This window comes from Miniopterus schreibersii, assembly GCF_964146895.1.
Source record: "Miniopterus schreibersii genome assembly, chromosome: 2".
Taxonomy (NCBI): Eukaryota; Metazoa; Chordata; class Mammalia; order Chiroptera; family Miniopteridae; genus Miniopterus; species Miniopterus schreibersii.
In genome coordinates, this window is record NC_138102.1 from 168,806,778 (window position 1) to 168,830,572 (window position 23,795).

At 45.7% G+C, this 23,795-nt stretch overlaps 1 protein-coding gene across 1 annotated transcript in view; it reads left to right on the top strand.

The window, feature by feature from the left end:
* Positions 1 to 23,795, top strand: part of ANO2 (anoctamin 2) — a gene marked incomplete at its 5' end in the record, with an annotated part of 267,613 nt that overhangs the window by 167,812 nt on the left and 76,006 nt on the right. The gene's annotated exons all lie outside the window — the stretch shown is intronic.

Sequence of the window (23,795 nt, forward strand, 5' to 3'; positions counted from 1 at the left end):
GAGGCCAGGCACAGAGCACAGGGGAATTTCACCCTGTGGAGGATGCAGACTCTCTGGAATCCACAGAGCTGGCCAAGTTATGTTACATGAAGCTGGCCAAGAGCTTTGGTTGCCTCGTTTTCCTCCTAGAGATCCAAAGTCAGTAGCAACTGTGGATTCCCTAATTTCAGAGCACTCACTCTTATTTGGCTTTTTGTTTGTTTGTTTGTTTGTTTTGTTTAAGAGTATATTGCTTCAAGGGAATCCTGAGTGAGAAAATAATGAAGCTCAAAGGTGAGCAGTTCCAAAGCCATGGGTTTTGATCCTGGCTGTGGAAGTAGATTCAGAGTGGTTTGAGACTCCTGTTGCCTTCCCCTTGGTGTCTCCACCAACCCTGTGAGTTCTATTGAGAGTGCCTGCATTAAAGGGCAACCTCATCATTAGGTCCACTCAGTCAATTGATTCTCAGCAGAAATCTGCTTAAGCGACTTTAGAATTAAGACCTATGGAGAGATGGATTCTGCAAGGGATCACAGCTAAATACACACTGCCCATGCTAGGAGTCTGTCTTATGTCAGCATCTCATACAAGCAACATGTTAGCTTCCTGGGCTGGGAAAAATTATTTCCCATTAGAAGTCTCAAAGACATGAAGGAGAATGCAAAATAGGCTTATATTCAACAGCTATTTCTTATGTTTACTATGTGCCAGACACTGGACTGGTGACTCAACAAGTCATATGCTTGTTGAGCTAGGCCACAAACTGTCATCCCCTCTCCCAAAGGAAGACAAAGACCACAGCAGGGCAGGTATCTTTCCTTAAACCTGCCCATTGCTGCAGGGACCCCCAGCAGGAGTCTAAATTCACCTGCTTGTGTGTGACACTGGGATTAGAGGGCAGCAGGTCTCAGAGGTATGGAGCAGCCAAACTCAGAAATCCTAGGTCAGCTTGGAGGAAGGGTAAGAGCCTGCCCCAGGAGTGGGCCAGAGTCAGTGAGAGCTTAGGATCATGGCCTTGGTCACCATCAGCAGGCTGGGGAGCCTGGCCCTGGATATCATACCTACTGAGGAGCTGAAATCTCACTCAGGATTCCCATTTAGAACAGTGGATTCCCGGTTCCACCAAGAAAGTACAGAAATGAAGCCAGTGTCCCCTCCTGCAAGAAGCCTGTCTCTGTGCTCATGCCCCTATCTCCTGGGCTTCTACTAAAATATGCTCCATTTTCTCTCACAGTAATAATCTCTAGCCCCTCTCCCCAAAGTCAGGTTAAAGATTCTACTCTCCCAATCAAATTCTTTCTCAAATATGTTTCCCCCCCTTCCAGCTCCCTTGCCCTTGGTACCAATATCTCCCTTTTTTCTCTCACTATCATTCTTTTAGAAGTTTCCACCTTGGCTTCCTTACATCTCATTTGCCCTTTAATAACCTTGCAAATTTTTTTTCTCCCCACATCTTCTGAAAATGGTCTCTCTAGAGATGGTTAGTTACCTTCCTAATCAGAACACCCCGAGGCCTTCACTTTCTCTGTCCTCATTTTTCTCTGCATCTCCCTTTCACATCTCCTGATACCAAATCACAGATTGGAGGCCTTAGCCCCTAACACTTGCACTTCCTGTGCAGGACTTAGGAGACTGGTGTGCTGATCATCTGGGAATATGTTAGGCAGAGACATGGTGTCTTTCTGGCACTTGAAAAGCTCTGACAAACAAGGGGCACACCCATGGGTCAGGCTTTCCTCTTTAGCAAAGCGAGGGAACAAGAGACACCAAATAGAAGAATGCCAGACTTGGATGAACTGGGCGCCACCCAGGCCCTATTATGTATTGAGCTGTTTGCAGAGTAATAGGCAAATCTGGATTAGACTGTGTGCCATTGTACCCTCAGTTTGGATAAAGCAGCATGCCTAATTGAGATTTTCACCTTTTGAGTCTCAGCCCTTTATATCTGTGTCTACGAGGATTTGAGTAGGTGCAGATGGGATTAGATTAGTCAATACTTTAAGCCTCTCTCAAAAGGGAGGGCAGGAGTCAAGCCTTTGTTTGGAGGCAGCTGGGGCTTTAAGGATTGGCTGGAAGAAAATCCTTGCTGATGGTGATAGCCAGGGCTTTAAGTTAATCAAGAGAGCCCTCTAATCAAAGCAGAGAAGGGTGACAGGTCCTCCTGCTGAGAGGTTGTCCTTGCTCCCAGGCCTCTTGTAGCACTCAACTGGTCTTTGCCTCTTGGCCAGGCTTCCTTCCCTTTCCTAGTTCCCAGAGCATTGCATGTTGCAAAGCCACCCCCACTCCCCAAGGGGAATAATGGGTCTGGCCGCACTGCTCAGGCTTTGAGTTGGGGATAGAGTGTGGCATCTCCCCACCACGGTTGCTCCTGAGTTGCATTTTATTCTTTATTTCTGTTCCCCTTCAAGGTCCTAATCATTGAAGTAGAAACCTGGAAGAAGAAGAAAGCTTGAGGTGATGATTAATACTATTTTGTAGTGGTCTTGTTGAATTTTACTGGACATTCATGATGATAATACAACAGTCCTCTTAATATATGCATTTCCTTCGTGCTTTTAACTCTCAATACCATGTCAAGACAAAGGCAGGAGAGGGAACCAGTGTGGGGCATTGGCCCACACCTCCTAGCTTCCATTTCAGCAGTTCTCTAGTTGCTGTGTAGACCTGAGAAAGTTTCTCTCCTTCTCTGTGCCTCTTCCCCACATGTTTAATAGAGGTAATCATGCTGGTCCCCTCCCTGCCTCAGGGAGAATGAGAGGATGAATGAGCTCATGTCTATAAGTGTGTAGAATTCCTTGGAGAAAGGTGCTATGGAAATTCACAGATGTTGGGTATTTGTGCAGCACTCCAAGTTCTTGGAAAACACAGCCTCGTGCAGAGGACACTTTGCATGCTGCTAGGGTTCAGCCTCGAGTCACAGCATCCAGGGCCTGGCTGTCCCCCAGGCTCCATGTAGGACTCCACCTGACCAGCCTGGACTGATGGATGCCAGTCCCATTCATACAGCTTCTTAAGTAAGGAAACTGCACGTGTTTCATTAGAAGTCTATCCTAGGGTTTCAAAAATCCCCTTGTTAAGGCAATCTGCCCAGTATGGAGCTACAGGAACTCTCCCTTTTGTTCCATATTCAGTGGGATGAAAGAACTGCAATGACTCATTCATATTTGTTTAGCAGCTATTCTCAGCCAGGCACAGGATTAGGTGATGAACAGGACAGACCCTTTGAGCTGAAGGTCTAGTGAAAAAGGCAAATAGGTAATGACTGTGTAACATGAATTGTGCATAATTCTAATAGGTGGAGACAGTGCCTTGTGTAATCAGTTATAATCTAGCTTAACTCAGTTGGTTAAAACAATGATTCTCAACTATTCTAAGTCTAAGACATGCCAACTGCTTCACTCAGTTGGTTAAAATGTTTTTCAACTTTTTTTAGGTGGCTCTCTTCTCTTCTCTTCTCTTCTCTTCTCTTCTCTTCTCTTCTCTTCTCTTCTCTTCTCTTCTCTTCTCTTCTCTTCTCTTCTCTTCTCTTCTCTTCTCTTCTCTTCTCTTCTCTTCTCTTCTCTTCTCTTCTCTTCTCTTCTCTTCTCCTCTTCTCTCTTTCTCCTCCATTCAGGTGTATCCATCACCCTCTCCCTCCTCCATCCATCTTAGGGTAAGTGCACACACAGTAACACTTTCCTTGAGTCTCCTCTACTTGAATTTGGATCTTTCATCTTTGCTGTCAAGAATCTTTGCAAAACATCCAGATTTTCATAAATACTAAGTGGGACTTGGTAGAAGCAAATAAGGTCAAGGTAACAGAGTATGTTCATTACATTTCTATTGTCTGTACAAGGACAGAACTAAAGGGTATTTATTGAATTGGTATTACAATTGGTCTTATAATTGTTACAAACTCTCAGGAAAACAGTGTTCCCACCAGCGACAGCGACCCAGCCTGCTGAAAGTTAGAGCAGTTGGCGTCCTTGGGTGGGCTGCTTGCTGACAGGTTTTGGTGCCATATGCTAGCTTTCCAGAGGGCCCAAGATGGGAATGTGTGGCCCTCAGTGTAAAGGCCCCCAACTTTCTCTTAAGATGGCTCTAGACCTTCAACAGAATTAATTGCTCCCCCTTTGTGCTTCCATGGGATTTTAATGTATTTCTATGATTACCAATAACAATTGACTAGCTTTGTGGTATTGTTTAATGGTGTAAGTCTTTTCCCCCTTTTAGATTATAGTCTCCTTGATGGGGGGGGGGGGGAACCATGCCTAATTTGTCTTTGTCTCTCCATTAATCCAGCACATAGTAGATGCTTAATAAGCATGTACTGGGAAGAAGGCATACAGGAATTAAATATAATGAATTCTATGAGGGAAGCTCTGGAAATTCCTGTGCATGGTAGCTAGTTAGCACCACAAGGAGATGAGTATTTAGCAAAGATTATTTTTATGCAAACAATGTAGGTAGTAGTTCTGTAGGGATCAACCGATATGGCTGATGGCCTGAGAGCATACATATGCTTTTCATTTCTTGAGGATGCAGTGGGCAGGCAGTGGGGCGCTCCGCAAGGGGAGGGGAAGTAGGGCTCTGCCATTCCAGAGAGCTGCCCCGGGATCTGACCTGCAGGAGTCTGCCCACCTGCTTGCTGCGTGCAGAGGTTGCCCCACCTTGTCTGGGAGGCTGGCCTATCTCTGCTGCCTGTACCAAAGCTGCTGTTTGTCTGGACGGGAGAAAGGCATTCTCAGTAGCATTATCTCTTCTGCCACTTGAGGGGAGTGCTGCTCCAGCTGAGGGCTTGGGGAAATGGCCAGCTCCTCTGCGGGCAAAACAGCTGTTTCCAGAAGCTGCACTGGTGAGAAGGCTGCCATAGGCATTCGTCCTTTCCAGCCCTTGGCTCTCCCTTGAGGCCACTCTTTGTTCTGGATAAGTGGAGATAGAATGGTGAGGGAGGGAACAGTGGTGAAGGAAAGAATTTGATCTTGATCTGACTGGGAGGGGTGGGCTGTCACTGGATCTTGTTCCTCTCATCCTTTCCCATGTCCACAGAGACTCTTGGGGACATGCCAAGAGTCTCATTGGTACACTGGAGGTCTCACACTTTCCTACTCCCCTTCCCCAGTCCTCTGTGAAGTAGCCAAGTTCAGAGACAGCCCCCTGTGTCTGACTACCATGAGGGATAGGCCCTTTTCCAGAGTAGCTTAGAAAATACTTGGGGTGTTTTTTGCCTCTCCTCCTGTGGGCCAGCCCAGGTGTAGAGAGGGCTGATTCCTCACAACCCAGCCAAGGTGGGCACAGGAAGTCTCCAGGGCACACTGAATCTCTGCTGTGTGTAGGTCTGGCACCCAAAGAACCCTGACTTCTTGAGAACCTAGCAGTGCCTGTTGCAGAATTAGAACTTTTTCCTATATTGTCTCATTTACTTTCCCTTATATCATCTTCAGGAGTATATTAATTACATACATTGCATAGAGGGGAAAGTGGGGTCTCATCAAAATAGGTAAGGTGCCTACATCTCCTGGACTAATTAGTATGGCGTGAGACTTTTGCACCAAGGGCCCATGACTTCAAAATCTGTACTTTGGACCACGGTTTCAGCACCAGCCTTACACTCAAGTGAGTAATGCTTGAAATGGAGTCAGTATAGACATATGGAACAGAGGCACCAGAAACATCAGAGGTAGGTGTGGCATACCCTGTCCCACATCCTCAAAGGGACATAGAGATTTAAAACAGAATACAGTTAGTAAAGATAGGTTTCTTAAAACAAGTGATATTTCTGAGGAAGACTGAAGTCAAGTTCAGGGGCAACTAGAATTGTTGGAGGAAGTCGTTCTTGTGGAGGAGCGATAGTCCCAGTTGGGAAGCCGGCTCACTTTCAATTAAGACCACCAGCCTTCCCATGTCCCCTGAGAGGGACAGCTCCCTGTATAGTGCCCAGGCTCTATACACCAATTTATTGTTTTGGTGGGTTGTTTTTGGAATTTTTGTAAGAGTTTATTTGAGCCAAACTGATGACATGCTGGGTAGAAAGATATCAAATGCTTTCCAATTTATTGTTACTCAATTGTTTCCCCACTGGATTATCAACTTGATGGCAAAAGCCTTCTCAGGTTCATTGTTGTATTGTCTGTGTCTAGCCCATGACAGGAACTCAATGAGTATGTGTGAATTGGTTCTCTGATCCTTCAGAAGAACAGTGATCCCACTGCTGGCAAGGACCCAAGTGCTGGAAACTCCAGAGCAGCTGGCACTGCTGCCAGATCTTGGTGCCACAGTGAGCCCAGTAACCCCAGGGCCTGGTGGAGGTGTGGGAGGTACACCTGGCATGAAGGGCCCCAGGGCAAATGCTGGGCCTATCTAAGCTTTGAGTGTGACAGGGGTGGTGGTGAGGTTTGTTTACAGTCTCTCCACTCTCTCCTGTCTCTGCACACATCTGCCACAGTGAATTATACATGTTGGGAACACTGTGCCACAAGGGACAGAGGGAGAACCCAACTGGAGCAGATGCAAAAGAGTTGAAAGTAGGAGTGGAGGCAAGACAGCTACAGTAGGAGGCCAAGTCTTGTACCATCTTCCAAGGCCCTGCTGTGGCCTTCATGAAACCCTCTTGGACCTCACCTGTTCACACTGAACTCTCCCTTCTCTCTCCTCTGAAGTTCTCTTACATGAGATTGACTCTTTGGCATATAACTGTAGTGACTCTATTTTCTGAACTGAAAACCAGGATATGTGATTCAACAATGAGACTGAATGTTAAAATTGAGCTTGTCTGGACAAGTCCACTGTATGTGGCCAACCCAGAGATGACTCTATGGTCCCCTCCAATGCCTGATTTGCCTATTTAAGTGTATTGTTATTTGCTTGTTTTTAAAATCCTCGTGGTCTAAGCCTTGTATCCTTAATAGATTAAAGTCCCATGAGGAATGAAGGTGCACATTTTGAATCTCTTACAGATCTCTTCCCATTCATCCATGCTTTGGAAAGTGGGATAGAGACATCTGAATTGTCCCTCTGTGTCTTGAGTTTGTTTTCCCCCAAATAAGATAATTTAGGATTTTGCCTGAGCTGTATTTTCCATCTTTAATTGTGGGGTAAAGAAGAGAGGAGGACATGAGAAGGCTCATGATGAAAATAGGGCATAGAACTGGAGATGGTATGTCACACAATCCCGGATGGGGATGTGCTTTAGAATACACATGGTAGACATAGGTCTGAGAGCTCAGCAGAGAGGGGACAGCCTTGCAGGATATTGGTGACATCATCACAGCCCCCATGCTCACAGGGCCCTATAGGTCACCATTCTTCTTTGCTTTCTTCTGGTAAATATAGACATCTCCATGTGGAAAAGAAAAACTCAATGTCATCTTGTCCCTCTGTCTGCCTCCAGATAAGACCAAAATTCACCCATTCTACTCAGATGAGCACCTTGAGTGCCCAAAGACAATATCAATCAGGTGGTTAGCTCCTTGAAGGTGGAGAAAATAGTTTAATACCTATTTCCCACCATACCTGGCATGGCAGTAGACATACACATTAAGGATGGCCAGTTCTTCTCTGTCACCTGCTCCTGCATCTAACTGCCTTGACAATCACAAGGCCCTTCCAGTGCCTACCACAGTGTTTGTTGGCTTGCAGGACATGACCTGAGCTGGGGACAGAAAGTTTCCAGAATGTCAGAATTGAATAGCATGAACTGCAGGAATTCTTAGCCTTGCCTGCAGCCTGTGCCATGGCTGCCGTGAGCATAGTTCTCTTCACCCCAGACCTACCACCTCCCAGGTCTCCAGCCCCCATTGTCATCAGTGATCTTTCACATTCCTCCCCTTTGCCAAGCCCGAGCACAAGCGAGAGAGAGAGAGAGAGAGAGAGAGAGAGAGAGAGAGAGAGAGAGAAGGGAGGGGGAGGGGGAGGGGGAGGGGGAGGGGGAGAGGGAGAGGGAGAGGGAGAGGGAATGAGAATGAATACAGCCTATAACTCAATCAAGAGCCTAAATGTTTGTCTAGTAGAAATACTCATTTATCTCTTAAATTCTCTAAAGACCAGAATTCACAGCCCACTTTTTGGTTTTGATGAATATATGAGTTGGGGAAGTTTTAAGAATCCAAAAACAGTGGGATAAGAAGCTTAGAAAGACACATAGATCTTAGGATAAAGAATTTGAGAACCATTGATCTAAACTTATCTCACCTGGCTGGGCATGGCTCAGCAGTTGAGCATTGACCTAGGATCCAGGCGATCAGGGTTCGATTCCTGGTCAGGGCACATGCCCGGGTTGCGGGCTCGATCCCCAGTCGAGGGTGTGCAGGAGGCAGCCGATCAATGACTCTCTCATCATTGATGTTTCTCGCTCTCTCCCTCTCCCTTCCTCTCTCTGAAATCAATACAGATATATTTAAAAAATAAAAAATAAACTTATCTCTATGCATTTGTTTCCTCTCTTCTTCCTTGGAAACAAGGAAACTCTATGAAAGGGAAGGAACTGATACCATTTTGAAAATAATCTAAGTAAATAAAGGACCTCTTCTTCCATAATTTTCTCCAATTATGCCTTCCACCCCTTTGTTTTTCAGCACAGGCCACTCTTACCCTTTGGACCCATGGAGGAAACTTTCTCAGACTGACCCTTCTGCTTTCCTGGGGGTTAATCAAAGGAAGTGGAGGTCTGAGGGTTGAACAGGGAAATGGGAGAAAAGAAGCGCTGTCTATCTTCTTCCGCAAGAGCTTAGTAAATATCCTGTTGACCCTAAAAATAGCCATAGGGGCTTATAAGTAGTAAAGGGCTCCAGGGAGTAAGAAGCTATGAGGCTGAATAAGGAAGGAAAAGGTTAGAAGAGCAGAGTAAATTTCCTCCCGGGTGGAAGTGACCCCAAGAGCAGCAGGGAACTTGTTCGTTGACTTGTACCGGGATTTTAACTTTTACTTTTAACATTATTCCCAGGCATGTGAATGGGAAAACAAATGGGGTCAGGACTTCTCAGTCCCTGAGTCTCCTCTATGCCTGGCCCCAGCTCCAAAAGTTGTCCTAAAGGAACTTTTCTCCGGGGACACCCTATTTTGGCCTCATTCTTGTGGGAAATTGATTACACCTCCAGCACTCTGTCTCACCCTGATCTTCTGTCCCGTGACCTTGATGTCACTGAAGCAGAAGTCACAAAATCCATGATTTGTAGCAAATGTGAGAGGTGGAAGGGATCAGCCTTACTCATCCCCAACACCCTCCCCCCCCTCCCCGAACACAGGGTAGACAGGAGAAATGACTTCCTAGAAGTCACATGGCTGCGAAGCTGACTCCATCCCAGGTCTCATGATGGGGATGCTGCATGTTGTTCTGGCCTTATCTGAGGTCTCTTTTCTGCTCAGGGATCACCATTCCATGTAGAGCACAAGGTAGCACACTGGGGCAAAGCCCTTCGTGCAGGCTCGGTGAGTGGTGCCAGTGGTGCCAGTGGTACCAGGACCTTCCTTGGACATCTCTATTCTGGGTGTGTCTCAGCTTGACTCTGGGGCAAAGACTTCTCCACTCTTCCCGGCAGAGCATGTCTGTCATCCAGAGGCTAGTGCTTATAAGAGGTTCACCTTTTCTCCCTCTTTTACCCTGAGACCACTTGTGAGTCACCTTCCATTGGTCCACATGACCAGAATTCCAGTAGGTTGCTAGCTATCGTGTCTCCTATCTGCTTCTTATCATTCTCTGGGACCTTTCCTTTTGTCATTTATGGCCCTGAATTGACAGAGCCCCCATAGGTGGAAGGGACAACTTATGAGCTCCCGTAAGGTTTCTACCATATGTCTGACAGGTGCTCGTTTAGTCTCTGCCTGAATGCTTGTAGGAACCGAGAATTTACTATGTTGTAATGCAGCCTATCCCCCTTTTCGATCAGGAATCCCACAATTTCCACCATTTAGCGTCTGCCATTCCTAGCACAGCATCCATTTACTTCAGCCATTCCTTACTTAATGTTTCCAGAGCCTTCCCTATTCTAGTCACCTTCTCCTATTTGTCAATGTTCCTTTTAATAAGGGGTGCCAGAGAAAAACTCCAGAAGTGGCTACAGTTGGACTTACTTGATTTGTTTCAAATATTATACATCTATCAATACCACTAAGTTTTAGAGACCACATTACACTTTTAACTTATGCTGAGCTCAGATTCAATGGGCCTTCCTCTCCCTCCAGTCTTGTTCCTGTGAGCTGTCATTGGCATGGACTGTACTTACCCACATGCTTTTCTGAACCAAAAACCTGACTTGTTAATTTCAGCCAATCTTGCTGGGTGATTAAGATCTTCATGAATACTTCTACTACCAACCAGTGTGTGATCTGCTCTTTCCAGCTTGATGACACTTGCACATTTTAAGCTTGATAAAAACATTGACTAAGAGGAAGCACAAGACTGTGGCACACGATCAAGGACCTTTCTTCTTTATTTCAATACTCCTTGGCTATTTTACTCAGCCAATTGCAAGTTCATCTCATTCCATGTGGTGCAGAAGATCCCTACATAGAAGATGGTGTTCACCCACCTTAGTAATGTGTTCCAGTAAATCCCTTGGAGAATTTTAACCTCAATCCACAGTGTTTGCCTTGATATGTCTTTTTACACAGTGGCTGTGGTCACAGACATGTCAGTCTTTCCTTTGGCAGAGAGGAGACTATTTGGCTTCCTAACCCAGAGCCCAGAGATACCCTCACCACCCAGTTGGTGCCCTGAGGATTTTGGCTCAAGCATGGGTGGGCTTGGAGCCAACTTCCAGGCACCAATCCAGGGCTCTGGTTGGATAGCCATCAGAATTCCTAATATAAATGATCCTGTCACATCTGGTGAAGGATGGAGGTAGAAGGATCAAGCTATGCATCTAGTGTTCCAATCTGAGAGTCTTTCTAAATTAGCATCAGAACATCTTCAAGGCTGGCCCCAGGAAATGTGTGTCAAAATCTGCCAGCTTCATTTATCCAGGGGTCACTACCTCTGAACTGAGACTGGAAAGTAGAGCTTCTCAGTAAGGAGCCAGGTCCCATCAAGGCCCCAGGGGGTTGATGGCTTCAAGGAAGAAAGCCATGTGTCCAGAGTCTCACTCTTTTCCTGGGGTGGTCTTTCTCCCCTACCTCTTTCTCATCTTCTCTCCTGCTGATCTTATGCAAACTGTGCTGATTTGTTTTCATGACCTTTCATTCATTCTGAAATGCCTCTCTGCTTTCTACACTGCTCCTCCTACCCCTCAACATTCCAAGAGGGTGTGGACTGCAGGAGAAGGAGAGGCTATCTGGGGATATTGCTGCAATCCTGGAAGGAGGAGCTCCAGGGAAGAGAAGATGGAACAAGCGTTCCTTGTCTCTTTCCAGGAATGAGGTCCTTTGAGAAGGTGTAAATCCTCAGTGGTGGTCATTGCCTTTAGTTTGGGTGGCCAAGCCTTCCCCTGCTCCCAAAGCTAGGAGAGGACCATAGGTAGGATCACGTGGGTGGCACGGTAGTGTGGTGAGGGATGAAGCTGGGTGGGACTCTCATGACCTCTGCATTTCAGAGGCAGGGACAATATAGAGATGTTCACCAATGCACCCACCTGGGGACCTTGACCAGGGCCCCCCTCAGAACTGGAAAGTCTATTGTTTCCCTTTCTGCAAAGTTGCGTATCACAAAGAGGGAGATGAGGAGGGTGGAAAGGGATTTACGGGATGCTGTGAGCTCTCTTCTTTCTCAGGAGAGGACACCAGGTCCACATGGATACTAACAGGATTCTAAATAATAAATAATAAAAGGATAATACCTTCTTGAAATTCCAGACTTTAAGGTGCAGAATAATGTTTTCTTTGCTTAAATTCTGAAGCAGCAAGTGGCTTGACCTTGTTCCGTTCTGACATACTGGTTTGCATTTCCTGTTCGTCTACTGTAAGTCTGGCTGCTGTATGAAAAGGGATTTGTCTTCCATGCCTTATTCTCCTTTCCAGGGGTGCTGGGGCCTTACTAGCATTACCCCAGCTCCCCCAAATGTCTCCTGAGCCTCTTCCCTTTCCTGCACCATGCCTCTCCTCAGTCCTGAGAAACTCAGTCTCTTCCCTAGTGCCTGCAGCTCATATGTTTTCTTCTTTTCAATTTGCTGTCACTTTGCAGTACATTTTTTAAAAGGGCCAACCTTTTATTTTTAGCATTTTTATTTTCAAAAATCTTAGGATGAGGGGCATTTAAAAATAACTGACTATTTTTTTCCTCTTTCTAAAACAATCCTTGTTTACTGCAGAAACATTTGAAACTACAAATAATTATTTTTTTAAAAAGCAAAGAGCAATCATTCCTAGTGTGATCATTGTTAACATTTTGGTGTATTTTCTTCTACTCTTTGTGTGTATTTGTATGCCTGTTGTGTAAATAAAGTGGGATGTACTGAACATTTTGTGATCTGATTTTTGCAGGGTGCTTTTAAAACCAAACAGTGTGGCATCCTTTTGTTTTCATGTCCTGTGTGTACAAGATGATTGTACAGCTATTTGTTCTTGGCCAAATCACGACTGAGTGTTCTTTTAATTTCTCTCTATACATTCGTGAGAACCTCCTGTGGCTGATGCCTTTCCTAAGTGTATTTCTTACTATGATATCCAGATGTATTTTTTACTATGGTATCACTGATGAGCAGCATGTCTGGTCCCTCAGGAAGGGAAGGGCTCTGATGAGGAAAGGCAGCAGGATGGTGCACAGAAGTAGGAGAAATGAAGCAGCTCTAGGTCCAGGAGCCCTCTGTCAAAGAAAGGTCTGGAGAAAAATCACAGTGCTACAGAAGAAGGAGAGGTGGGACATAGACATCCCTGCCTTAGAAGGGCTGGTCAACCAGAAGTAGATCTGTTCTGCTCTCCATGGCCCTCAAAATGGGGCAAGCACGTAAGTTGCACAGATGGCTAAGACAGATGAGAATTTAGAGGTCATAGAGACCTTTATTTTATAGACCAGAAAACATGGAGAAGTTCTTACAGAAACTAACAGCATAGCTGGGACTTGGGGCCAGGTCTCCCAATTCCCAGGATAGAGTTATTGCTACAGCCCAGCATTAGAGCAGACCTAAGAACTGACCCCATTGCGGTGAGACATTGGGTCAGGTAGCCAAGGGCAAGTATGGACCCCCCTTGAAAAATATTAAGAGTGAGGCTCAGTTCACTTCCTCTTTCCCATAAGAAAGACTAGGGTTTGGTGATGTGGGGCTTAGAGGAGGTAATGACTATCACCCTTTTCCCTGAAAGAAGCCAGGCAACCAGGAAGTGTTTCTGAAGTGCTCCAGTTTAAGCCAAGACTGTGACTAAGAAGTTCAATGACTTAAAAGTAGTCCCTGCCCTCAGAGAGTTTAGAAGTGCTCCATGTGTGGTGGAGACTTTGCATGTTATGGAAGCACAATAAGAAATGAGGGATAATAATGAGCTGCAGGTGGCAGAAAACTTTGGAAAAAGCTGGTTTTATAAGGATAACTAGGAACTTTGTATACAGGGTAGCAGGAGGAGTGTCACATCTGCCTGTGGAGTCACACTGACCTCGGCTCAAATTCCAGTTTCTCAGTCCCACCCACCCATCCATCCATGCATCCATTGATTCATTCATTCACTCATTCACTTATTCAACTAATATTTGAGGACCAGGAACTGTTCTAGGTTTGGGAATACAATAGTGGATACAACAGGCAACCCCCCTAATCTCATGGAGCTCACATCCTACTAAGGTTGCAGAGTGACCTTGGGCAACTTGACCTTTCATCCCTCAGATTTAAAGCTAGAGTGTTGACTCCTATCTCACAGGGTTATTATGAGCAAGTGACATAAGTATGATGAAGACTGAGTGAGAAGGCATCCATAATGTCCTTCACATTGCCCAAGCACTGGTGTCACCTACAGACTGTCACTATTATTATCATGATGGTATGATTATTATCATTAGAGAACAAGAGCTGTTAGGTAGAGACTTCTCCAGTATCTGGGAGTGGAGGATGGCTGATGGGGACCAGAATGAAATAGGATGGGAATCCAGTGAGGGAGAAAGCTTGGGGTGGGGGGGGGGGGGTAGGGGGGCTTAAAAGCCAGTGAACAGTAGAGGTGGTAGTGGTAGGGGGTGAATTACAGATTTCTGAACAGAAGCTATGGGTTCCTAAGAGCCATCTAATAATGATAAAATAAATAATATTTATCCAGCACTAACTACCTACCAGATACTCCTCTAAACATATCTCTCTCCATCTGGAGACCACTGGAGAGTTCATCTACTAATTGCCAGGGAGTTCCCCTTCCCTCTTGGAATTTCTGTGTAAATATTTTCTTCTCCAGGGGATCACACTCTTTTGCACATGAGTGAAGCAAGCACCAAAGAAATGTGACTTCCCGAGGCCAATGCAATCACAGACCAGAGTTGCTCTGGTTGGTGAGGACACCTGGGAGTGAAGGGCTAGGATGGTTGTTCCTGGAGAACCAGAGGAGGTGGTGCATGTTGCCCTGGGAGAGGATTTCTCTATTCTTCCCCTAACCTTGCTCTGTCACTTGATCCCCACTTGACCTGCTTGCTTTTCCTGCTCGGCTCTGTCAATGGGTAGGCATGACTATTGCCAGCAAGTAACCATTAGAGTCCATGTGATCCCAAAAATGATGATTGAATGAACACCAAGGAAACCATTATTTCTGCTTCTTTGGTGGGAGAGTAGGAAGTGACCACTGGCTTATAAAAGGCTTGTGCTACCAAAGTAAACTGTCACTGGGCTAGCTCTGAAGGGGCCAGTTCCTTGTTTCTGTATGACGAATCTCTTTAATTTAGGTTCCATTAAATTAGAATTTAGGAGCCATTCAGATTCAACTAATATTTATTTTATGAAGTGGCTACTTTGTGCCAAGTGCTGGGCTAGGATTTTCACATAGTTAGGTCATTTAGTCATTTCAAGAGCAAAGGGCTCAAAGTTTACCTCTGCATAGTGTATGAGAAAAAGATTTATTAAGCAAATGAGTGGTGTGCGCAAGATTGCCAGGGGAGATTTTAAACTACTTAGAGGCAAACTGCTTGCAAGGAGCCTGTCAGTACTTCAAACATCCTCTCTTGCATGCACAAACCACTGATCCAGGAGACAGGAAGATGCAATGGGAAGGACCCAGGACAAATAGTCAACAGAACTAGATTCCATTTCTGGTCTCTTGCCATGTCCCCTACACTGCACAATGTCATCCAGTCTCCATTTCTCCCTCCCTCAACAAAGTTATCTGTCCACAAAGATAGCACAGCCTTCCTTGAAAGCTTACTGAACGTACAGAGCAAGGTGGGTCATGTGTCCCCTTTTGTGTAAACAGGGGAGAAGATAGGAATCAATGTGCACACACATTTGTACTTGCTCCCGTATTTATAAGACATTCTACAAGTTTAGTCGAAAATAATAATGGCTGCCTGTGCAGAATGGAGAGAGGGAAGAGTGAGAACTGGGCAGGTGGGGCCAGAGATGGGAGGAAGACTCCTCGCCATGGATACACTGGGCTTTTGAGCCATAGGAATACATTGCCTACTTAAAAGTTTAATTCATAAAAAACCTTCCTGAAATCTAGAAATGATATGCAGAACTTCCAGCTGAGAAGTTACCTTGGCATTGCATGTCCTAAATGCTAATGTTGGCTCTTTCTGATTACCATTGCTCCCAAACCACCTTTAACTTGTTTATGTTTAGACTCTTGCCGGAGCTGGATGCTGTTCTTTAGTACCAGGTCACTTGGCAGAGATTTTTAATGTATTGGGTCTCTGCTGCTTTCTCTACTTCTTTTATCTCTGCAAACACGCATGTACATGGGTGTGTGTGCACACACACACTCATACTCCCTCCCCAACACACACATATATAAAAGCTGGACTCCTTTACGCCAGGTAGTTGCCATCCAGGGGTCCTCCACACTAGCCCCACACTTAACCTGCAAGAAAATGAACCCAAGGCAGCACTTATTGAAAGAACTTGATCTTCAACCCAAGGATCCTGCTTTTCAAACCAAGAGTGTTCAGAAAGGCACAGAGCGCAGTGTTTCAAGGCCTCTGTTGTCCTCCAAGGTCCTGTCTACATGAGGCACGAACAGCCTCTCTGAGAATGCACTGACCACACAACATACCTTGTAAATGGACCTCAGTTACAGAGCTTGGGGTTGACTTTTCTTTCAGTATCTTAAAGTTGATATATTTTTATGTAGCCTTGGATTGCAGGGTGGGAGACCTGGTCATGGCTTTAGCTTTTGCTCTGCTGACTACACTTTGGTTGTGTGAAAAACCTGGAGATGCTGTGGAGAACTGGGTGTATGGAAAATTCCAGGCATGGCTTGAAGAGTTAGTTGACTTCGATAGCAAGATAGAACTTGAGGTGAAGTGTGGGGGAAACCTTTAGGAGCTGTCTCTTCCAGCCCCCAGCCTGGATGAGACATTTGGGATGCCACGCACGGAGATGTGTGTGGAAGCAGCAGGTCACACGACAGGCACCAGTAGGAGTTTCTGAGGTTGAAGAGGTGACTGGGCAATTTTTTCCAAGCTCCCTGGTGTATTTTGGTTTGGCCAACCAATGCGTTGCTGCAAGAGCCTGAGAAAAAAATTAAAATATGGGATGGAAAGCACAACTCATTTGGTGACTTTCTTTTAACTGAGTGGGAGAGATTTCTAGGACACAGGCTTTGGCAAAATGTGGTCATAATAAAGAAAATGGTTAAATATGTCTCATGCTTTTGAGTATTGTTGGTGTCACTTGTACTCTGTTATTTTTTCCTTCAAGGGTTATTTGGGGAAAATTGTATACACCCCAGGGTTGAACTTCTAAACAAATGTAAGCTGCAGCCAGCCCCAGAGCTGCAGAGGGGCATGTCCCTAGAGTGGCCTTGTGAAGTTTGCTTCTTTTTGCTCAGCTCCATCTGTCTCCTCTGCCCACACACACACACAGTTCCTTCCTTTGCAGAAGAGATAGGCAAACGTCTCTCTCTTCATTCTAGAACCAATCCTTTTGAGAGTGAAGGCTATTGTGATATTTTTCTCCTTGTAGAATTTGCTAATAAATTTTAAAATATTGTGAGCACATTTGAGGTAGTTGCTGGGGTCAGGACTCTATGTTATACACTCTTGGAGCCTCCAGCAATGCCTTCCCAGTGCCCTTGGGACTCAACTGATATTTGCAGATGGTGACTGTGACTTTGAGGGTTCCCATACTCCTTGACTTTCTCACATGAAGTGTGGAAAGAGCCCCTGGCACAGAAAAGGAAGGTGGAAAGCTGTTTTCCCTTAATTCTTCACCTTTTTGCAGTGACCCAACTCCCCTGCAAGTAAACCTAGACCTTCAAAGAACACCTCTGTGAGGTTCTGGTGAGCTGGTACCAGCCACACAGGACAGTCGCCTTCCCAGAGATGGGCAGTTGGGGGTGCGGCAAGTAGCATGGAAGTAGAAACCCAGGTCCTAGGCCCAATTCTACTTCTAACATCCTGTGGAACTCACACGGTTTTTTAGTTCTATACCTTGGTTCTTAGTAAAGTGGACTACTGAGACCTGCCTCACATTGTTGCCAAGATGATTGTCTTAAATGCATGTTTTATTAAAACATTTCAAACATGCACATAAATAGAGGAAATGGTAGAGTGACCTTTCACGTTCCCTTACCCACCTGCAATAATTATCATCTCATGGCCAGTCTTGTGTCATCTGTACCCCAGCCTAAGAGTCCCTCCCCATTAGTACCCCCAGCACCAGAATATGAGGACTTAATGGACTGAAACAATGGCAGCAAGCGACTGGGAGAGTACCTAACGGGTAGCAGATGCTTAGAAAATGTCTCCGGAATCTGAACTTGTAATAGAGTGAGATGTGTAATTATTACGTCCTGGTGTGTCTGTGGGAGGCCTGAGAGACAGTATTTCTCTCACTGTCTTACAAATGAGAAGACTTAGTTTTAGGTCAAGTTATCTGTCTAAGCTACCAAAGAATATGAGGCTATCATTAGAACCCAGGTCTTCCAAATCCCACATGTGTGCTCTTAGCTGTGTGCTCTGCTGCCTCTGTGTTGGGTTTTTCCTTTTGAATGTCTTCTTAGGGAGAAACAGGAGACTTGTAAAATTTTATGTGGGCTCACAGTTTAAAGAGAACTTGTTTATGGGACTGTAATAACCACATATCCATGGACACAACTGCTTACTGTCTTCAAAGGACTAGCCAATTCAGTTCAACCCATCAAACACTTAGTGAATTACATTTTTCCTTGATCTCCAGAAAGCAAAGATGTATAAAATACAATTGCTGCTCTCAGGAAGCTCACAGTCTCAGTGTACCAAGACACACAGATAACCAAACAGCAGAAAGCAATGAGTACATGTCAGCAGCATGGACCAAGTGCCGAGGGTGTGTGCAGGAAGGTTATTTAACTGTTAGCTGCTGACTCCACGAAGGATTATCAGTACTTCCAAAAATTGCAACCCTGGCACCGTGGCAATTTGTGCTTCCATTTACACAATTCTGTAAGCTGATTAGTAGACGTAAGGATACCTGTATAATCTTCATTAACTGAGAGTCCTCATTAGGTCAGTTTAACAGACCACTAGATGGAGAATGGCTCCACCAGTGGAAGTACCGTTTCCTAATCTATTAATCAGTATTATCCACCATGAACGTTTAGGCCAACTATAGAGTGAGCCAACTGCGATTAGGAGGACCCTCACCTCTGACACCAATTGCAAATGCGGGGGTTCCCCAGACCACTCTTCTATTTGATAACTTGCTAGAAGAACTTACAGAACTTACTGAAAGCTGCTGTGCACACAGTACAGTTTATTACAGGGAAAGGATACAGGTTGAAACCAGCCAAGGGAAGAAGCACAGAGGTTGAAGTCCAAGAAAATGTCAAACAAAGAACTTAGAGTGTCCTCTCCCTGTAGAGTCAGGACAGTGTCACTTTCTCAGGATCAATGTGTAACAGTGCTCACAAAGTCCTGCCAACCAGGGAAATACCCCTGAGCTTTGGTGTCTAGAGTTTTATTGGGGCTTGATTCTGTATGACTGACCTTTAGTCTTTAGCTTCTCTGAGGGTAGAAGTGATTCCAGGTGGCCCAAAGACCCCATCATAACTCACATTGTTAGACTGTCTAATGGCCAAATGCCCCAAGCAAACAAAGTCATTCCCATCAGTAGGACATGTGAGGGGCCTAGAGAGTACCTCCTGGTCGCTGAGGGCAAAGGCCAGACCTCAGCTTAGTTAAGGTTAATTCTTTGCTACATAGCCACCAGAGTCTCCATTTGAAAACGTATCAGGGGCCAGCTTTGAGGGGAGTTGGAAGCTTTGGGGGAAGAGGGGAAATGGAAGAAATAACGAACATAGTTCTAAAAGTCATTTTACCTTCTCAAGGTAAAACTTGGGAATGAGGAATCTCACCCCCCCCACCCCCCCCACCCCCCCACCCCCGGCTCATGGAAGGTCAAGTGGCAAAGAGATTACAGAGCTGGGGCTAGAACCCAGCTGTGCTGAGCTCTTCCTCGGCACAGACCCGGGGCGATGGCGAGCTCTCGCCCTGGTACCCTGGGCTAACTGCCTGACGTGCTGCTCCCTAGGAGGGGTGAGAGAAGAGGGCAGCGAGGATGCCCCCAGACAGGAGGCATTCTTTCCCTCCTCTCCTAGCAATGCTTACTGGCTGCACTGCAAATGAGGACAGAAATAAAAGAGAGAAAGGGAGGAGAGTCTCCTTATTTCCAGCAGGCACTGACTGTCCTGGCAGCTTTCTTCCAGGCTGCCTATTACTTTCAAGGAGTTAGATTTTCCTTCTCTTTCTCATCCTCAATCTTCACTATTCTGTTTCTGTATCAGAAACAATCAAAATGTAATACATCATCCACAAATTCCGATCTGGCTTATGTGGGATCCCAGAGAGCCCTGGCTGCTCTTTGCCCAGGGCTTGGAGACGGATGAATGGTGGAGAGACTTAGCAGAGGGCAAGCTCTTATGTTAAGCTGTGCACTTTGTTCATTAAAATAAGGGATGCCCTGTGCATGCTCTGCAGGCCAACTCCAGCCGCTCCTGGGGGTTAAGCATTTGGGATGACGTGAGTTCATTGGGAAAAAACATTCCCGTAGCTGGTGACAGGGAGGTGGCTGTACCCTGTGGCACAGAGCAGGGAGCCTGGCTGGAGCAGCTGAGGCTGCAGATTCCCTGGTAGTCATGTCCCAACAATGCAGTGAGTCAGGGCCTGAAGTGCAAGGAGATGATATATGTTGACTCCCTGGGTGGGAGGTGAGGACAGGGATGTGGGGCGGGCTGCAGAGTGGAGGGGGTTCCCCCAGGCAGACACGCCACTGTGTCTCCCTTGGCTCCTGCTACCTGACTCCAGGTGGGGAGAGGCAGGGCCAGGTTCTCTCTTTCTGGGGCAGTGAGTAAAATCCCTTCTGGGCATGGGGTGCTCATGTCTGGGTTGGTCCTGCCAGTCTGTCTTTTTTTCAGGCAGAGCTATGAGACAGATGGAAAGAGAAACTAGAGAAATAAGTACTGATAGGTATTCTCCTTAATGCTGAAGCTGGGGATTGAGAGACGGAGGGTAGAGAGTGAGGCCATTGTCCTGACAGTCCAGCAATAGCGTCTGAGGTATGAGGCTGGAATAACCAGGAAGATGGGCCCTCATTCCGGCCAGTAAGAGTGTAAGACTCAGAGCCAGAGGACAGTGTGAGAGTTTCAGTGTATGCTCAGCACTAACTTGCAGACCAAACCCATCACTGCTGTTAGTTCTAACGACTCCTTTACCCTCTGTGTGTCAAGGAAGCATGCTGCAGCTCAGGGAAAGAACAGGTGAAGGGCCTGTGGAAGGAGAACATCACTGAGATGCAAGGGGATGAAAGATTGATTGGTTTAAGGTCAAATCATTATTTGCTGGCTGAAGGAAAAAGTGCTCTGCTGGGGGGAAGACACTCTGTGTTGTTATCCTAGATCAGGTAAGGGGGTAAAGCAACTTTTCTCAAACTGCCACAGACCTGGATATTTTGCTACCATAGAGCTTCCATGATCAATTGAGTCTGTGAGTGTTGGATTAAAAAGATACTATGTTATTAGCACTAGCATATTAGATTTCCTAAAAGCAAGACAGATTGTGCATGAAGAACATCTGTGAGTACCTAGAAAATCTAGTTTTCTGAAGAACTCAGTGTAGGGAACACAGAAGAGATAAAAAAATAATAAGATTGGAATAATTCAGATCTGGATTAAAATCCCAGCTCAGCCACTTACTAGTGTAACTGTGGTCACGTAACTAACCTTCTTGTGTCTTAATTTCCTCATGTATGAGACTAATAATTCCTAATTCATAAAGTTATTTATAGAAATAAATAAGATCAGATATGTAAAGAATCCTGAAAAGTGCCTGTAACATAATAAGCATACATTAATTAATGGATGGATGGATGGATGGGTAGAACATTCAGTCTTAGACCACTACTTTAGCTAGGCAGTCATTGTTCTGGGGCATACCCAGACCATCAAGCATGAGTTTGTGTATTTTTGTGTGTGTGTGAGTGTGCACGAACTCCTGCATGTGGACATGCAAGCACTCATAAATGAAATTTCCTGAATCTTTTCCAAAGACATAAAAGTTAGGAGCTCCTCTACTATGCTTCCACAACAACTACTTCACTGCTCTATAACTGTTGCCCATCTGTCTCTCTCACGACACTGAGAGTCTGGGGCACAAAGGCCACAGCACAGTTTCTGGAACAGAGTAGATGCTTATAAAATCATTGTCAAAGGGCTTGTCAGTGCCTCTTCTCAATTGTCTGGGCAGGCCTGACCCCCTCACTTTATTAATGTAGCTTAACCCCTTTCGAGTGTCAGAAATAAATGCTCTGATCTCGGCACTGACAGCTGACCTGATGACAGGTCAGGTATGGACAGGGGGACGAGGTGTGTCCTGGGAGCTCTAGCAACATCAGCATCACAGGGTAGGAGTTTGGACTCCCCAGGTACTTCTCTTCCTCGCCACGTCGCATGGTGGGTAGTCACACGCAGCAGCTGCTGTGGGTCTGAGCTGGATTCCTGGAATTGGCCCAGTCCACCCTCCCACGCTGGGACCTGCACATTCTTAGTCCGCTCAGTAGCCCTCTGTGTGCAGAGCTTCATCCTGGGCCCTGTGAGCAACGGACAAGAAAGCGGGGCAGAGACTACCTGCACCCTCAGCCACAGAGCGACCTCTCTCCCTTCCCCCTCCTTTTCCCCCTCCTCAAGGAGTTTTCTCCCTCTCTGAGCCAGGACCTGGCAAGTTGAGGCCCATGCCCAGCTGAAGTTGAGCATGCTGAGGACACTGACTTTTGTCACTGCCCTGTGGCTTTGTCCAGGATGTCCTTAGCCTAGCAGGACAGAACCCACTCCTGCTCACCGAACCCAAAGAAAAGGCATGAGTGGCTGGGCAGGATCTCACCTCACCTACAGTCCTCACAGGAAAGAGGATCCCTTTCATGGATTATTTCACTAATTAATTTCAGATCAGGTTACTGAACAGCATGTGTTACAGTGGCCTGGGAATGTTTACAGCAAGTTCCAGGGCCAGCACTGGAGATTCTGTTCTTCTGAAGCCTCCCTTGACTGTGACTTCAGATTTGAAGATCTGGGAAGCACTTTTGCTTGTCTTACCCAATTTTCCTTGCTGGGGTCCCTTCCCATTTGTTCTGGCACTTGTTTTTAATGAAGAGGAAGAGCAACTAACCACTGTTCTCTATCAGCTAACAAAATCTGAAACCAAACCAACAAGCAAACATTGCATGCTAAAGGAGCCAGTGTTACCCAATACCATGATGAGAGTTAATTGCAGTGTCTTTTTGCCAGTTTACTGTTGTTGCAAATTGCTGAAAATTGTTTCTCCTAGTTAAAAACAAACACTATTTTAGAAGTATATTGTCTAACTGTGGTATAACAGTGATGGCTCTGTCCTTGGATCCAGGCCAGAAGTGACTGACATTGTTAACAAAACAATGAATGAACAAAGTGACCTTACTCTTCTGACCAGAACAACACTGGATGTTGGCAAGATTCATTATTTATTCATTTGCACGTGAAATCTTTCAAAGGGAACGGTGTTTAAATAAAAGTTACCAACATGTTTCCAAATGTCATTTGTCAAACAGAAGCCTGCCACTTCTGTTTTTGAGTGAAGGGCAGTGACCATTTCTTTCTTAATATAGAGCCTGTTATGGTGCTCTGTGCGTAGTGGGAATTTTTTAAAAATATGTTTTTATTGATTTTAGAGAAAGAAGGGAGAGGGAGAGAGATAGAAACATCGATGAAAGAGAAACATTAACACTGATTGGTGGCCTCCTACATACCCCACCTGGTCATGTGCCCTGATTTGAAGTGGTAACCTCCTGGTTCATGGGTTGACGATCAACCACTGAGCCACACGGGCTGGGCCATAGTGGGAAATTTTAAAGCCCAATAAATTCACAAAATTCAAGGTAAGTGCATAAATTAAGACAATCAGATGCTGTCTAGGCCTTCTCTGACATTGCTCTTCTTACTCTATGAGTTACTGAGTGGGTCTGAAATTTATCCCTGACCTCAAGTTTGATCAGTGCCTGCCTGCTCTAGGCCTGCAGTCAGCTTGTGGATGGGGGAAGAAGAGGAGAAGGGACATGGATGGGAGCCAGTTGGCACATGGGCTGGGCTCGCAATGCAGCTGATGTGACGAATTCTGTGTGGACTCTGTGCATGAGGGAATTGTCTCCAAGCTTGTTTCCACCCTGTGACCGCCTCTTAGCGAATCTGTTCACAGAGGGACAAGCCACAGGAATATATGCCCTGGAGGGAAAACAGCAAGGGAGGGCTGAGTTTTGTAGAATGGTATTTCCCAAATTGGGCTG